The sequence below is a fragment of the Gasterosteus aculeatus genome, chromosome 4 (genome assembly GCF_964276395.1).
Source record: "Gasterosteus aculeatus chromosome 4, fGasAcu3.hap1.1, whole genome shotgun sequence".
Lineage (NCBI taxonomy): Eukaryota > Metazoa > Chordata > Actinopteri > Perciformes > Gasterosteidae > Gasterosteus > Gasterosteus aculeatus.
In genome coordinates this window covers 25,851,909-25,869,886 of record NC_135691.1, presented here as the reverse complement: position 1 = coordinate 25,869,886, position 17,978 = coordinate 25,851,909, and the positions used below count along the sequence as shown (strand labels likewise).

General features: G+C 42.6%; 1 long non-coding RNA gene across 1 annotated transcript; it reads left to right on the top strand.

The window, feature by feature from the left end:
- The first annotated feature begins 17,208 nt into the window (after positions 1-17,208).
- Positions 17,209-17,752, top strand: LOC144406311 (uncharacterized). Its single transcript, XR_013467584.1, has 2 exons — positions 17,209-17,284; positions 17,376-17,752. It is a non-coding gene; the product is annotated as an uncharacterized LOC144406311 (long non-coding RNA).
- The last annotated feature ends 226 nt before the right edge of the window (positions 17,753-17,978 follow it).

Genomic DNA, 17,978 nt, shown 5'->3' with positions numbered 1-17,978 from the left:
AAGAGACGGATTGCTAAGGGCTCCTGGGCTCTTTTGCAGTCAAATAACCTCCCGTGGATCCACTTAAACACTCCGCTTTATTAACGCTCAGCTCGACTAATGGTGTAGAACGCCCTGTTAATTGCTGAAAACGCCGGCCCCGGATCCCCTCCTACCTTTTGGCTCTTGCGAGAAAGGGACATATCTGTTGACATGGTGATCAAAGCCGAGCACTGACGGCCCGACTTCATCCCGAGTCGACGCGAAAGGTTGGGCTAAGAGGGATCAAGGCTCATCACAGAGAAAGCCTCCGAACTCAAAGCCATGAATCCGCCGAGCGTTTTCTCTCCCGGGTTCTTCCCGGCGTTTGGTTTTGAAGCGAGTATCAAAACTCAACGTGGGATCCAGTAAGAATGACGACAAATAAATCAATTCACAGCCAAGTGAAATAAATGTACAGTGGTTTTAGAGATCATTAAAAATCACAGCATTTTGAGATGTAATTTTATAGTTTGTACCAATTGAACAAAACAAAACTGTCATTGGGAAGAACGTCATCATAAAATACAAACAGGTGTATTTAAATATCCCCGTGGAAGCAAAATATAAAATGAACACCAATGAAAGGAAAGGGATATTAGATGTTAGCAAGATGACATTTAATAGTAATTTGTCTAAAACACCTTTAATTTGTTTATTTCATAATTCCACTAAAACTGTCCTAAATCAAATCAGATACCAACTAACACTGTGACCTGCTTGAACATTTGAAATCAATATGAGGGAGAATAATTTGCTGTAGGATCTCATGCCGCATCCTGATCAATATTACATCCTCGTTAGCGAGACAAATTATCCCCGGTCTCGGTGTGCGGTGGTGCCGCCGCTGGAGTGCTCTGCCTCTCTTCTTAGCCTGGCTTATTTCTAATCACACCTAAAAGGGGAATTTTGATCGAGATTAATTGCATCCCTTGAAACCCTGGCTCCCACATCCCGGTTTGGGCCCTCGCCACCCATCCGACCCCTGAGAGTATCAATTTAACCCGAGTAAAATACTGAGACGGCTGCCGAGGAGGAGGAGGAGGAGGACGGGGGAGGAGGAAGAGGAGGAGGGAGCTCAGGAATCAGGCACAGAGTGGCGGGGCAGTAATGTAATGCAGGAAGTATCACTGATGGATTTTGGGAATTTGAGTGAACACGCACGCACGCATGCACGCACGCAAGTGTGTGTGTGTGTGTCTCTCTTCCCCAGCCACCTCATGCACTCCGCCTGAGTGGCTGCAGGATCTGACAGCCCAGCTTCCCAGGATGCCCGGGTGGCCGATCTCTTGAGGTTGGAGAGTCTTGTTGCCATGTGAACCGCACTGAGCCGGATGCGCCACACAAGGAGCCTTTCTCCCATCGGAGCAGCGAGGGTGCGATCACACCTGCTGTTCATTCACTGCGCTCCGTCCTCGAGCAGAAAAGTTCACTTCGCTGTATTTTTGCTCCTTGTGACGACGCCAGCTCCTTCATTGGACAGTTTTAGTGACAGATGGGCTGTGTTTTAAATAATTAACTAGAAATCAATCCTTTCATTTGCATACTGTGTAATTCTAGCAGAAAGGGTGAGAAGTAGGACTTTTTTTTAACTTCTGATCAAATCTCTGTTTCAGAATTTGTATCGCTCCCTTTTGGCCACGGAAGTGTGATGATTTGCTGCCAAGACACGGATCCTCAGCGAGAGAACTAATTAACTCCTGCAGTGACCCTAAACTTTGACAAATAAAGCTTTTTCTGTGCCTATGTACCTGTGGGTTTTATTTTGGTGTTCCTCCTTTGCCTTTTTCAGGTAGGTTATTTTCTTGGCATGTTTATTGCAGTTTTTATATTTTCATTTGGTTTGATCACTTTTAGTCAATAATTTAGTCTTTCATTTTGAAACCATAACCATCAGACTCTGTCATGTCACAATTAAGCCTTTGGAAAACAGTTCATCTCGTTTAACCAACCAATTTCGTGTAGTTAGTGTGTTTTTTCAATTGACCAAATACTTGTAATTAACTTAGCTCTTGTTGTTGTTGGTCGCCACTGAAAGGTTTTTCCTTCATTTGCTATATGTGACCCTTGAAACCCCCCCCCACTGTGTTGTTCCCCATCGAAGAGTTCAGAGAACCTCCCCGCTTTTGAACGCAGCATCTTCAAGCTCCTAAAACAGAACACACACCAATCAAAACAAATGTGCTGAACCTCCGAATGACTCTAACGCGCTCCCCACCGGCACCGTTAGCGGCATAACGGGGAAACGGTGGCCTACCAATATGCGATATATACCCCCACTCACATTTTTGTCCATGTCTCTCTTTTGTAACAGTCTTCGTAACCTCTGACCGGCATTATCTTTTAATATTGGGTCCCATTGCGAAGGGAAATTGTGAGACGGGAGAAACACAATTCCTTCTTGCATCTTATCGCCGGCCTCATTTCACCAGTAGGAGAAACCCGAAGGCACGAGGACATTCACGCACAGTTGTACATGTAATGGTGCACAAAATCATCCAGCACTCCAGCTGAAATACATAGTACTAGTATTTTCTTTTATTGTACTACAAATTGGTTCTGAAAGTATAAAGTCATTTGCATGTAAAGTGTCGTGACTTCCAAACCGCCACTCAGTTCTTATTTTGCGTGCAGGGCATAGACGACTTCTCTGTCTCCCTCTCGCACATAGAAGAATGCCGTTGCTCGTCTGGAAATGCAGACGTTTTGAAACTTGCACACGTTCATGTCAAACCTCTGGTGTGGGACGGTGAGGAGACATTGATGCGCAAAAAACAACCAATAGAATCTACTCAATAAATGTGAGGTAACAATTTGCACTCGGTTTGTTTGGGTAGATTTTACCAAACTTCAGCACTTTATACAACTGATTACTACAATGTTACCTACTTAAAAGTAGGTAACATTAACTTTGGATTGTAAGCGCTTAATACCTAATAAGTGTTATTAAAAACTGGACAATATGACGTATTAACCATCACTTAATCAGGGAAGGTAAGCTTCACTTAAAAGAAACATTTCATTAGGCTCTACGTGTTACTGTAAAAAAATAGATAGTGTACGTTTCCCATGATAATACATTTGTTTGCTGACTAATACACTTCCAGTAAAATTTAAACGATTTGCATGAGTAATAATTACACCCCTCCAAAATTCGTTACAGTGTAGGAGGCTGTTGCAGCTCCCTCTACCAGGTTAGCAGTCCTTGGCTGTCTATCGCAGATTCTTTTTCATGTTGAGCGGTCAAAAGGCCCAAAAATGCTCCTTGGAGCAGAGAGGAACTGCACCATAGTGGGATTATGTGTAACTACAACAAAAACCTTTCACATTATACATTTCAATCCGGAAAGACTTGCTGAAATTTGAACAATGCTTTATTATAACAGGCATAATATGATATTGCAAGTTGTTTGGGGCTTGGACTCCATCCTGCCGTAGGATAGACCCGGGGCCGGGATCTCGAGCTGAGACGTGGCATATCCCGCCCCTTTGGGAGTCCAAACACTGGTGGTGGTGGTGGTAGAGCCCAAGTTGCATGACTCTCCTGATATGCCAGGTTCTGCTGTAGATTGGAGGTGTCAGGGGTGGTGGCGGGTCACCTTTGGAGCGTGCTGAAATGATAACTCACAGCAAGAACAGAGAGGAGAGGAGAACGGTTTTTAACGTTTGCCTGCACCAATGCAATTGGTTTACGGTAACGACACCCACATCTGATACTACCCGACCCCGCCCCTAATCAGCTGGCCGTGCCCCCCCGGGGAGAGAGGAGGCCGGCACAGCCTGTCCAGTCTTCCTGACTGAATTTTCGCCTAAGCTTCATTTAATGAAAACTTGAGCATTGCATCTATGACTTTGCCACCGTCTCCAAATTATGACAAAATCAAGGTACCAAACAAAACATGAGTGCAGGTTTCGCGCCCCGTGATATTGCTGGTGTAGGCTTATAAACCATTGTGTTAGTGCGAATAAATCTTGTGCAATTCACCTGAGACAGAGTTGGTCTGCCTCGCCATTTATCTTTCCCTTCTGCACCGTCATAAACTGATGCGGCCGTTACAAACGTTTACTCGAGGCCTGGAGGCCCACAGCCGGGCAGTGTTCTGATTCCAGAAGAACCGCGGGGTGAGAGGGGAAACGTTTTTCCCAGATCTTCTGCAGTGCAAAGTGCAAAGATTGAAAGGACATAATAAGCATGTTTTCATCACTCCCTGTCCGTGTCTTACTGTAATAAATTAAGATCAAATCCAAGCCATGACGCTGTCGTCAGAGCATGAACTCGCACCACGACAAGCGTGAAGCCGTTTCGTTGAGATTTGTTAAAAAGACGTTATTCACACTTCAGGGAGAGGAAGAAAAAGCCTCCCTTCCATCACTTTAATTTAAGCCGTCCTGTGCTTTCTCTCCACCTCGCATGTCTAACCCATTTGTCAGCAAAAATGTACATTTCCTCACTAGCAGGGCTTTGCTTGGGAATCATTCACCTATATAATTACCAATCGACAAAAGGCAAGTCGTACAGCATGCGATTGCAGGTGGAAGACGCAGAGGAATCAATATCCCTTTCAATCTTTTCTTGTGGAATTAAGGTCTTAGGGGTGTTCTGCGTCTCAGCTAGGACAACCATATTCTCAACCATCACACTTTTTTCTTTTTTCATTCTTTATTTAGTTGTATATTAAGCTTGCTTTCAATTTATTCTCCTTGTTGAACGGATTCTCACCAGTGTATATTTCATCCCTTTAACCGAACCCAATGGATTTCAAACGGGTGGTTTAACTTCAAGGAAGCCAGTCAATTATAATCACAAAATAATATTAATGACTGAATGGCTTGGATCAATAATATTGTTTTCCGTCTCACTTCACATTAACTTTATTGCTGTTATTCCCGCAAGTGTAAAAACAATCCCAAGTCAAAATCTGTGAGCTTTGACCAGAAGAAGTTTGATTGTATAAACGCTTAAGACAAAAGGACCCCACCTCTCCCTTGATTTATTAATTAGGTCAACATTTTGAACAAGAGTTCATGGTCTCAGTTGCTAGTTTCCTGTCGTCTGCATTACAGCGGAATGATCCACTCGTAAATGATGCTCCCATTTAGAGAACAAAGGAGGTTAAAGCAGGCGATGCTTTAGGGAGACCTTGACAAGTCGCTACCTGAGCTCTGTCTTCTTGTCCAAACATGGTCGCTTCCATTCGCTCCCATTGAGAAAAGCAAGGATGGCAACGACCAAGATGCTAAACCTCAGCGTCTGCAGGGGTTCTTTTGAACTGAGATGCTGTGATATGATTCAAAGCTCATGGAGAAAGTTACCTCGACAAACTGAAGCTGAGATCACTATTTCCCCGGCCAAGATAGAATGTTTATGTTTAGCAGGAAGTGTTTTTTTCGGTCCACCCAACTGAGTTATTGCTATTTTTGTGAAAATATTTTTCATGACTGAAACAACTAAATGCAATTACCTGCAGTGCAGCGTTGGAAATAGTTTGCATATTGTCTCATGTAACCGTTGCACGTTGGGGGTGTGTTTAATTCCACAGGGCTGAGCCAGATATGCTGAACTTGGCAGCCTTGAATACAGTGTTTTTCGATTTTCCCTTTACATTGCACTTTTGTGCAGAGATGTTTGGAGTTTTTTTGTGAGTTTAAAAGCAGTCATAAGACACATGTTTTTCTTTGATTGGATGAATCTTCTATTTGAGGAGAGTTTCTCCTCAGTCCGGAGTTACGCTGAATTTATAATAACAACTTCTCAGTTGTGTAAGGCTTTTTAAATCACTTGTCACTAGCGTTTCAGAGAAAGAGGCACCTCTGTTTTTGTATAAAGTTTACACCCCCACCAGCACTTTGCAGTATATACAATTAGATCTGAATCCTCGCTTGAAATTACCTACTTCCCTTTCTTTACGTGGGTGTGTGGTGATTGATACCAAGAAGTAAGACAAAATATGCAGCAGCAAAATATGAGTAAAACCAACGTTCTCTGTGTTCACGGTGATGGATTAGCCTCTTTTATTGGAGGTGGAATGCTTGACAGCCGCAAATAGCTTCATCTGAAGGAGGAATACACGCTTATAAAGAACTGTATGCTACAGTATTTCCAACCATGCTGATTGTGTCCAAAATCCACTGCGGCGTTATCGTCAATGCAAAAGCAGGCAAACCCTTTGTTGTTCTCTTGTTCCTCATGTTTTCACTTGATTGCATTCTGACTTCTGCAAGCTGAATAAAGTCGGATGTTATTTGGTTAATTTACTGAGAGGAGGTGGGTCTGTTGCTGCTGCTGCTGCTAATCACTCAGCTGTCACAACGAAGCACAGCAACAGAACAAATGGACTTAAAGGCGGCAGCATTTGTTTAGAAAAGCTCAGCCCATAAATACACGACTGGGAAGCAAAGACTGCGATGTACTATTCAGAATAGAGCTTCTAAAGCTTGACCCGCAGTTCAGTTATGTAGCCGTTCACACAATGAGGTGATTCGCCAGTCACACACGGCTCGCCACTTAGCGTTTCATCTAATTTCCTTTCCTTCATCTGAAGATGAATCTAAAACCACTTTGAGAAAACATCTTTCCTTCACCTTCACCCCGATCATGCCTGGCATACCTGAATGTTATCTCAGTTGCAGATGCAGATTACATTATGCTCAGCAAATAAGCTCCTGACTGTTGGTTATTTTATATTCCTTATCTACAAAGACGGCAGAAAGGCTGCTGTTGGATAATAAATAGTTACAGTAGAAGGAGCAGAGCTCACCAAAACCCTTGGCTTCTTGTTAGCTACTAGTCTCCTGGCTCGAGCTCAATACTTAGTATTATGTAGTAACAATAATAAAAATCGATTTTATTTATAACGCACTCTTCATCTACAGATCTCAGAGGGCGACAGATAGTGGTGTCCACCTTTTTATCTAACTTTTCGTCTAACTCGCGGAAATAGAATAGGTATATTTCTCAGACTTTTCCTCTTTGTGCTATAATGTGGACCTTCCTTCCGCTTCCCCCACATGTAAACACTACCAGCACGTCTGCTGTCGTTCGTACCTGCAAGCAGCCGACTCAACCTTTGCTTTTCTCAGATTCATTAAGAGGCAAACGAATATTCCAAACTCCTATAAAGCACCTTAACAACCAAAAATACTAAAAATATTGTAATAATTCTTCAAGCTGTGAACAAAACAGAAAAAGGCAGAAAAGCTGATATGTTCTTTAGGTGCTTTTTAAAAGCATTGGTTTAAAAGACGCCACGCTGGAGGTTAATAGTAATAGGTTAATCTCAGGAGCTGTGTCCTTGCCACCCAAGATGGTAATAATACAAAATAGCTCACTGTGAATACATCCCTTTGGTTAAACATGCAGTAATTACAATGACAACTGCTGGAAAGGTTTTATTGCTTTGCAGGTGGAAATCCTGGCTGATAAAAAACAATTAAAACCAATAATAATGTAGTAAAAATAAATAAACGGCAGTGCATATAGAACATGATATGTTCGGCCCATTTGTTCATTCATCCATCAGAAACAGAAGATCATTTTTTGTGCCTCACCTTCCTTGGAACGTTATCATTTGCATTGTGTGTGTGTACGTGTGTGTAAATGCAATTTCACTCCATGTATAATCCAAGACGGGAATGCATCAAATTGGACGTGTCTCTGGCCGACGATATGAGCTGCAGCTCTACCTGTGGCCGCCTGTCAGGGCTCCGTGCTGCTATCGGCACGGCGATGAAGGTGACTGAGGATGACAGGCAGCCCAATGCCTTTTCACCTGCAGCTCATTTCTGAAACGCGAACGCCCCAGTTAAGACAATTTAGACGGGGACGCAGAGATTACGTGCCGGCTGACCTTCAGCTCGTGCATGCGCTCTGCGATAGAGCTGTCACACGCTTTGAGCACAGAGGCAAACAGTTTGGTTTGATTTTATTATGAAGGGACTTTACTCTGTTCAAAAATGTTAACATTTTTTTAAATGTTTTTAATTGGGTAGACGGGATCATCACTCTGCACTTTCTGGGAAAATTTCCTGGAAATTTTTCCAGACAGACGAGGGAAAATGCAGCTGATAAATTCTGCATGTAAAGATTAAATTTAAATACAGAGGTCAAGAGCCCTCATTATTTGCAGTAAAATATTAAAATACCATTAATATTTTATCTGGCCAAATATGCAGCACTGAATTAATTTCAAAAGAGAAATGTTTGCACGGAATTAAATGCTTTTGGGGCCAAGCAATGTAAGTGAGAAACTTTTATCCCAGAGCTGAATTCTTAATTCATCCAGAGCCTTGTTGCGTCTCAGGTTGTTCCCACACGCCTCGGTGTCAATGACTTATTGAATCCTGGGTAAAATGATCACATTTCTCACCTGAATACCTGTGCATAGATTGATTGTTATATTACTCTCCATAAAACAAATTTAACGCAATTTTATGCGTAATAATGATCCAATTTAGCTAAAATGCTGATACAATTCCACAGTGTGTGAACAGGATGCTTAATTTCCCTCACTTTAAATCTAAGGAAATATGTAACTGTATCTGGGACTTTCAAAATAAGAATTAAAAAGAGTAAAAACCTTCTTATAGATATTTTCTGTAGTTGTTCGCCAGCCAGTGGTGTGGTTCAAATGCAAGAGAGAGGCAAAAACAATTCAGCCAAATATGCTTCAAAACTCGGCACCTTTCCTGGGTGTTTAGGTGTGAATCACGGTTCAGTGACGGCTAACTGCAGGGGCCCCAAGTTGATTATCACCTTGTTGGGCCGTTTTAATGTTTGAAAGTGTAACACGTGGTAAACTTAATGTGTAACCAAAAAGGGGGAAAAATACTGTCGACAATGTGATTCTGTTAATTGTAATCATCAGTGCATTTACGCTCAACGCCATTTTTAGGAAACGGGGCTGGTATTTGCAGCGTACAAATCAATTTAAAATGTCCCTAAATTATTGCAATATGGATGGAAAACCGAGACGCCTTGACTGTCTGACAGTCAGCATCTAAAAGACTAATACCTCAGTGGAAACCTGCTAATCACGATATAATCCCCTCTTGACACACTCAATCACTCCTGCTGATCAATTACACAGGCGACAGATGAGCTCCACGTGTCTCCAGCAGCTCGGCTTCCCCTCAGCACACCGGAAGGATTCCGCATCCGAAACCCAATTCTCTCCTGCGCCTCTGTTCATGGCTCGCATACATTGGTAGGACACGTCCCTTCTCCGGCCAGATTAGTTCTGCCCCAGAAATGTGGAGAGTGACAAGCTAATCGCGGCCGAGGCGGCGGTGAACGGAGGCCCCTGGAGGGACGGATCGATGAGTCGCGGGCTCGGCGACGGCTTCCTCCAACACAATGCCTACATGGGGCATGCGAGACGCGCACCTATGAGGACAGGCTTTTGCTCTGGAAGGTTTAAGTTGCCTTCGGTGTCCGAGACATGACATGATTCATCACTTTCCGTGACAGACGCCTTCTGTGTTATCTAACTTCCATCTGTGTGGACGCCAGGTGCCATTTTATAGATTATTACATACAGACCGCGGCCTAGTAAGCGTCCTATCTGCCTTAGGAACCTTGGTATTTTGTGCCCCTAGTCCACATATGGAGAAAATGTTTTTCCAATAGAAGGATCTGTGTAAAATCAACATGCAGCTTGTAAAGCTCACACCTTACAAATTAGCATCTCACACCTTTGTGGTTGACCCGTTGGTCTCGAGTCTCCAACTCCAACCAGCGGCACTTGGACCGATGTTTGTATCACATAATCATATTGACACACCCACAGCACCAAGATTAGCACCATTCAGCAAACGGTTCATTTTGTTCCTTTTTTCAAACCTGCTTATCGACGCGCTGCGTAACAACGGTTGACTCCAAGACGTTTCTCCTTGATATAAAGCAGAGACACGCCAATGGACGGCGCTGCCTTGTCCTTGGCTGCCCGTCCTGCTTCAGATGGATTTACATACTCAGGGTGATTTCCACACTCAACTCGTTTTCTTCCCGTGTCAGGAGCGATTTAGACAATGTTCCTGCGAACATATCCATTTATTTCTAATCGTCTCTCTCCTCACCTGTCCTTGCGTCACCTGTCCCCTGCCCAACCCTCCCCTGCCTCCCTCCTCCTCGCTCCCTCCCCCTCCCCCCTCCCTCGGCTGAGCGACTTGGTGAGATGGACGTAATGAGACAGGACCATGCAGGGTGGGGGGGGGGGGCAGTGCTGTAAACAAGGTGAAAGATAATCATGTGAGGGTGGATGGCGGCTCTCTGAGGGCCCGCTGCTGCCGCCGTCACGGCTGACAACGCGGCCATGCGACAACGCTTCGCTTTGTCCGCAGAAAATGACTCCTTTTACCTCCAGTCGACTGGTAAAAGCTCGCTCACGGTTCAGCTTTGTTTGTTTGTTTGTTTGTGAGCTTGTCTTGATTTAACACTGACTCGCCTTATTATTATCAGATGTTTCCTCAGGCCTCATATTAGTGTTTATCAGGTTATTGACTTATCAGAAGACTCCCTTCTCCTCTGTGTTGAAGTGTCCCATTCATACGTCGAGTGCTGTTCAATCGATGTACGAATGGGTGTGAATGTGAATATGAATGTGGCTGAATGGCACGTGCTGAGAAGCGGCCATTTGTCTACCTCGTCTATGAGAGTAGTGGTGCTTCTGACCATGCTGGGGTTCAAACTAGATGATTTGACCCTCAGTGAGGCCTGCGTGTTTACTCAATGGCCCCCGTAGGCAATTAAAACTGGCTGGTGGGCGGCCTTTCAAATAGGAAGCTCATGGAAATGTTAGACTCCAGCAACGCCTCCCAGAGGCACTGTTTCCTCCGCATTGTGCAGAACGTGAAGGTGTAGATGTGTACAAAGAGGCTGACGGATCCTCTGATGATCCGTGAACTTCACAGTATTAGTCCTCATTTAAATGATCATAGCTTCTTACTCGAGTTATCTGAAAAAGATCCAAGAGGACTTTTATATTTAAGAAAAACTCCTGGGAACAAAGTTTCATAACCAACTTTGTGAGAACATATATAAAGCTTTCCAATTAGACTGTTAAATGGGACCTACCGTATGAAGCTGACATGATTTCAAAGTCCCTTTTCCAAAGTTCGTCAAAGGAAGTTGTCTTAGAGTCAGCGTGGGGTTCTGCTACCACAATGCCTTTGTCCAGGAAGGACTTTCTGTTCATTATTTTACATCTGATCATTTCTCGCACACGTTAAGTCCTAACACAATGCAGATGGAACACAATGCTGCCGTATATATAGTATATCGATGTGTGCGGTTCGTCGTAGGTGCATGTGTGCGTGCGTCAGTCTAGTCCATGTTACTTTTTTTTGTGTGTAACACATTTGAAATGTTTACTTCACTCTCAGGTCTGAGCATCCACTGTCTGATTTAGAAAACGTTTATGGACAAGTGGGCATTTGAGAACCACTGGTTTAAAGTTTGTTTTTACTCTTTAATCTTTTTGACACCTTTTTCTCATTAGCTTGTTTGTTGTTGTTGTTGTTGTTGTTGTTGTTGTTATGGCAGCCTTCTCTTTGTGGGTTGGTCAAACATTCAGGAATTCCTTCATGCTTTTTTAAGCAGAATATCCAAATTGCAAGAAACTTTTGAGCACATCTGTATCAAACACAAGATTCAATGTGATGGTTTTAAACAATATGTTTGAGAAGTAAATGAATTTGACAGATTAGTTGTTTTATTAGTCAACACACACTTTCGTTGGTTAAAGGTTGGTAAAATTTGGCTACAAATGGGGCGCTCGGCTAACGCTGGGCATTAAGATTGCTTTTTAAGAGTGACGGGATTTTGATAAATGTTTCTTTCTTCACACGTAGTGTGTTTAAAGGGACAATGCGGGGTGAATCGTGGAAATGCAAAATCTCTATAGAAATGTTTAACCGTGTTTGTTTAGCAGTAATGTTACTAATGTTTAGCAGGCAACGCTTCTTTTGAATATTTACGTAAATGATCAATGAAGGAAGGGATCATCTTGACGGGATGCCTCAAATGGGACGATACTGCCCGATATTTGTCTTTCAAGGTGATCCAGTTGGGTAATTGCGTAGTCAAACGTATTGCAGCGGGCAATGTCAGCCCTTAGAATGGAGGGTCAGTGTTTTGAGTATTTTCTGGCCCGTAAACATCAATGTTTCAAATAAATCAGTCCAAAAGCCCCATTTGTCCGAGCTCATTTATTTTAAATCAATTGTGGTACACTGCAACAGCGATGTGATGCAAATGTGGCATTAGGCAATACAACCTAATGCAACCACTTGTACCACGTCTTCTGCTGCAGACTCGTGTGACACGCACACGCAGCAGTCAGCAAGACGCTGAAAGTGTATTAAGGAATTATCCCCACAGTGCTCACAATTTGTGGAATGTGACCATATGACGATCGAGGGCCCTTAAAGGAGAGTCTCCACTACGTTGGCAGCTCTGTGCTGCAGTGGGCCGTTGTCACCGTGCTCGCTGCGCGATGGCAAACACATTCTGACATGTTTGTCTGTTTGACAGGATTTTGGTGAGGTATCCAATATGCTGCGTCCCTTTGAATGAAGCAGACATTTCTTACACCAGTAGCTACAAATGCCCAACGTGTGTAGGCATCAGTCAGTATTACTGTATCAAGCTGACATTGTGTAGTCTGCATTTGGGCATTGGGTGAATTTGCTGCAGGACGGATTCTTAAAACCCAGAGATGAGTTCGCCCTCATGGTTGCCTCTACTTTAAGTTTTTTGTGAATGGGGTTTAGGTTGTATACCTTGAAAAAAAGGTCTGTGGTTAAAACGGGCTTCAAAGAAAGAATATTTTTGTCAGTGTCCTCTTTTAGTTTGTTTTGGTAGACGTGACCACGCAACAATGATGTCAGATAGTCAAAAGTGGAAGAAGTTAACAGTATCATTTCAACTTTTGGTCTGGGGGAGAGGGTGAGTTTAAATACGCCTGTAGATGCTGAAAAGTCTTTGAAAAGCAAAGGTTCATGAGAGTGACTCAGCTTTTCTATCTTTATAGAATCCGGTTGCACTTGAGAACTAACTGTTATGAAGTCTTATGTGTTGCGTATGTGTCATTCTAAACCTCAATTGGATGTGACTCACAAAAGACAAATTTTGATTCATATTTATTTTTACATTTTGCTGCATATTCCACAGTTTTTCCAAGATCTACCGTAAGCTCCTGGGTTCAGTTTTCCTTCCTGTAAGAGAGAAAATGGAGTAATGCGGTCAGCTTTGATCTTCACCACGATGACCTGCAACACTTCAGCGGCCACAATATAGTCGAGCCCGACCAATCGCGTCGTCTGCCTCGTCCCGCTGCTACACTGTGTTTTTTTTATCCCAACGCGGGCTGTAATCAAGGTTGCAGAGGCAGAATCGATCCAGTCGTCCAGTTCTGCAGCTAAACCGTTTATTAAAACATCAAATACTCCGACCTGGTGGATGTGTGCCCAGTGATTACCTTTGCAAATCAATTAAGCCACCAAGTAATTGATTGGATACGAGTCTGCGGTTCCAGGTTCTTGTGCTTTTGGAGCGAGTTTAGTAATACATGTGCTACGGTCTATCTTTCAAATGCTAGTTCGTGGTCAGTGTCCTCTCTTTGGCTGGGAACAAATCGAGGCGGCCTTCATCCTCTGCGTTGGGACTTGCAAGATGAAAAGAGCAGGGAATCCAGACAGCCTGTCTTACAATAGCTGTGCTCCCTGCAGCACGATGGAGATGTGAACGTCAATGCAATTAAAACCCGGATCTTCTTCACACCTCGTCATTTCATTTAATTTAAAACAGGTAGTAGTCATGTGAGCGCTGCTCCACATTACTGACCACATCCTCTAAGGCCTGTGCCGTTATACTAGAAGAGGCAGGTTTTTCACCAAGGCAATTATTCATTAAATTAGTGTGGAAATGCAGTTCTGGTGGTTGTGTACTGATGAATTACACTGGCCAGTAATTTGCACGGTAATTAAAGATTTGAGCTCCTTGCTGCGCCGTAAGTATAAATCACATTTGCAAAGATGTCAGCCTGAATCTGCGAAGCACTTCGCCTCGTTAGAGCCAAACTATTGGGTTCTAACAGAGTTTGAACTTGGACCTTTATTACAAAGGCTTTTCTACAGGCCACCAAGGTTGGCAGGGTTGTGTTAAGAACATACAGTATATTATTATGCCTCGGCGCCTTGCCCAATTAAAGTTGTTGTTTATAGCAGTTGGAGAAAGTATGACATATATTTATATTTTACTTTCTTCTAAAGCTTTTATTTTGAGGCAACTTTTAACATGTTCTGATACTAATAACTTGTGTGTTGGTGTAAGAAACTACAAACTAGTTCCACGAACCTTTTCTTGGTGGAGGTGTGCATTTTCGATCACTGTTTCTGACCGTAAACATGCGACGCTTCACTTTGTTCACTTTCTACAAGGTATTTTCCTGCTCCCTGCTTCCTTTGGGATATACACTCATGCACGCCACATGCACATCCATGCACATCCGCCACACACACACACACACACACACATGCGTCATGGCTGTGTACATTACGGGTGAATGGTTGTTGTATTTGCCCAGTTTTTGATTTCTACGGAGGGGGGGAAGAGCTCAACAGACTATTACATCATTTCAATAAAAAAAGTGGTTAATTAGAGAAATTGCATCACGTGTGCAGTGTTCAAACACGGTAAACAATACATCGCCTTAAGTGCATTACTGCTAGAAATCCGGATGCACGGCGTGTGTGCATGTAACTGTAGTTTTCTGATTCAATGAAAGGAATTCCTACTGGCAGTAGTTTGTTTGACGGTTCCCGTCTAGAGGACGTTGCATACAGCGATTGGTGCCTAATATAAACTGGGGGACACAGTACATACATGGACAAAAGCATCCTGGGATACATGAAAGCTAAACTTGTCATGTGGGAAGTATGTATTCACTTGAAGTATAGTACACTTGAACCAATGAGAGGTGACATGCAAAGTACAATGAGCTCAGGCCAGCTTTCCCTGCTTAATGAACTTCCATCCTGTGAGATTAGCTCAGACTGTTCTTCTATTTTCTTCTATTTTTCAAGATGCCTTCCACAGTCTCCGTCAAACAATGTTTTTCAGTGCTTGCCATTGTTTAATTAAGAGGAGGTGTGCAACACAAGAGCACGCACACTCTAGCTGGATGAAGGAACTCCTCCGCCGGGACCTGATTTGGTTTGAGAGACTCGCGTGGGTGGAAGAGACGCTTGCCAGAGAAACGTACAGTACTCCTCCAACACACTGAACGCCCCGAGGGAGCTGAGGCAAAGAATTCCTCCTGGATTTTTCTCTTTCAGCCGCTTGCTCTCTGGCTTCCTCTCCCCACCCCCCACCCCCTCCCCCGTCCCTCTCATCCTCATTTGGTTGCGGTAATTCATCACGGAAAATCAAAACCATTCAAAGCTCCAGCACAGAAATGAAAGCTTCCGAGCCTGCGCATAATTGGTTTCCGTGAGGTGACACCATCCCTATTGAACCTCCTTGACTTCATGTCCCGAGCAGTAGTGTGATGAAGAGAAAAGAAGATCCCCGGGAGACACAGAGATTATGACGACTGCAACAGGAGGGAGAAAGATGATGTGTCTCAAACATTCATGAAATGACGAGGGTTTGAATAGCTTTTGTCCTTTTCATCTGTTTTAGCAACACGCATACTGTACATATAGACATTTATATGACATAATTTTAAAACAAGTGCTGAGGAAACTGCCCGTCAGAAAGGGGACAGAACATCCAATGGGGCCCTTCTTTCTTTCACTATGTTTTTCTGATAATAGCAGCAAGAGACCATTCTCTCATTCAATGGTGTCAGTAGTTTGCACATTTGGAGCTAGTCATGTCTTAAAAGTAATGTAACCCTAGTATATATATATATATATATATATATATATATATATATATATATATATATATATATATATATATATATATTTATTATTTTTAAACATTTTTTTGTTTTCGACGCAAAAACCAGTGAAAGCTTTTATTATACGAGCTGGTTAGTACTTCTTTAACTAACGTTAGCACTTATATGCTATGTTAGCTACTGAAGGTCTACTAAAGATATACCTTTACATTTTTCATTTAGTTGTAGTTTTTTTCAAAACAACTTACAAAAAGTTCATTTAGGAGGGTGCAGACCCAGAACAACAAGAATGAAGAAAGTACAATCAGAAAAGTCAATACATACATATATATATATATATATATATATACATACATATATATATATATATATATACATATATATACATATATATGTATGTATTGACTTTTCTGATATATATATATATATATATATATATATATATATATATATATATACATTTTTCATTTAGTTGTAGTTTTTTTCAAAACAACTTACAAAAAGTTCATTTAAGAGGGTGCAGACCCAGAACAACAAGAATGAAGAAAGTACAATCAGAAAAGTCAATACATACATATATATATATATATATATACATATATATACATATATATGTATGTATTGACTTTTCTGATATATATATATATATATATATATATATATATATATATATATATATATATATATACGGTGGTGTGGTGGTTAGCACTGTCGCCTCACAGCAAGAAGGTCCTGGGTTCGATTCCGCCCAGTGGCCTTTCTGTGTGGAGTCTGCATGTTCTCCCCGTGTCTGCGTGGGTTCTCTCCGGGTTCTTCGGCTTCCTCCCACAGTCCAGCAGACATGCTCTGGAATCAGGTTAATTGGGGACTTTAAATTGCCCGTAGTTGTGTGAATGGTTGTCTGTCTCTGTGTTGCCCTGCAATTGGCTGGCGACCAATCCAGGGTGTACCCTGTCTATCGCCCGACCCTGTGTGCAGGATAAGCGGTCTGACAATGGATGGATGGATGGATATATATGTGAGAGGTGGGACCTTAGGACCTGGGAGCCTCAGCATAGAGCGGGAGGCTTAAACTCAAGGAGAGCCACTCCATATAAAGGAGATCCCGTGAGAGTTGAGCAACCCATGTTTGTTCTCGTTGTCCGGCATGTGCTGAAGTCTGGGTGCTTTGTTTGTTGCTCGCCAGTACCGTGCGGGTGAGCAAACCGTACTAAGAAGGTAGGTTGTGAAATTTTAATCTACATCTTGTAGGCCATGGGGAAATTAATATAATGTTCTTTTCTATGGTAGAAGGTTAGACTTGAACCAGACCTGGTGAGCCCAGGGTCCTACCTGCTGGTGCACAGGTGCATTGGGCCAAGGAGGTAGGAAGTTGGGCTTGCAAGCACATTATGCGTTTTGTAATGAGAAGGATGGTGGGTACTTGGTGATTAATGGCTGTTTTGTGCATTTCAGGCTGAACTGGTGACACGCAGTGGTCAGCAGGACAGCCACTGCTCTTTTTCTCCGACCATAGTTTTAGTTTAGATTGTGCTCAAGTGCCTCCATCTTGCTCCCTCTATTTATAGAGATAACACACTGATATTATGCCCTTTTGATGACCGTCGCTTCCCCCTTCCCCACTTCTATTGTGTTGTGTCTTTTAACTAGGATCAGTAATCGTATTTGAGTGTGTTGGTTTGTAGTGTTGCTTATTTTAGCCTTTCTTAACCGTGTGCAGTGTTTTTATTGTTGGAAGTGTCATTGTGCCCCCGGTCAATCACTACTGGTATAAATTATTTGGATGTGGTTTTATAAAGTTATTGTTTAAATAAAAGTGATATTGCATTGTACACGCAGAAGCCTCTGTCTGTCTATGATCTACCTCGTATGGGGTTTTGGCCAATAAGATAATTGAATTCAGGGTCTCTCCCCTCCAAAGAGAGTGGCGTTGTCACGTTTGGATACTATTCCCAAAGTATTTTAAGTGTCCATTGGGTCACATATATATATATATATATATATATATATATATATATATATATACACACATATATATATATACACAGCAAAAGCCTT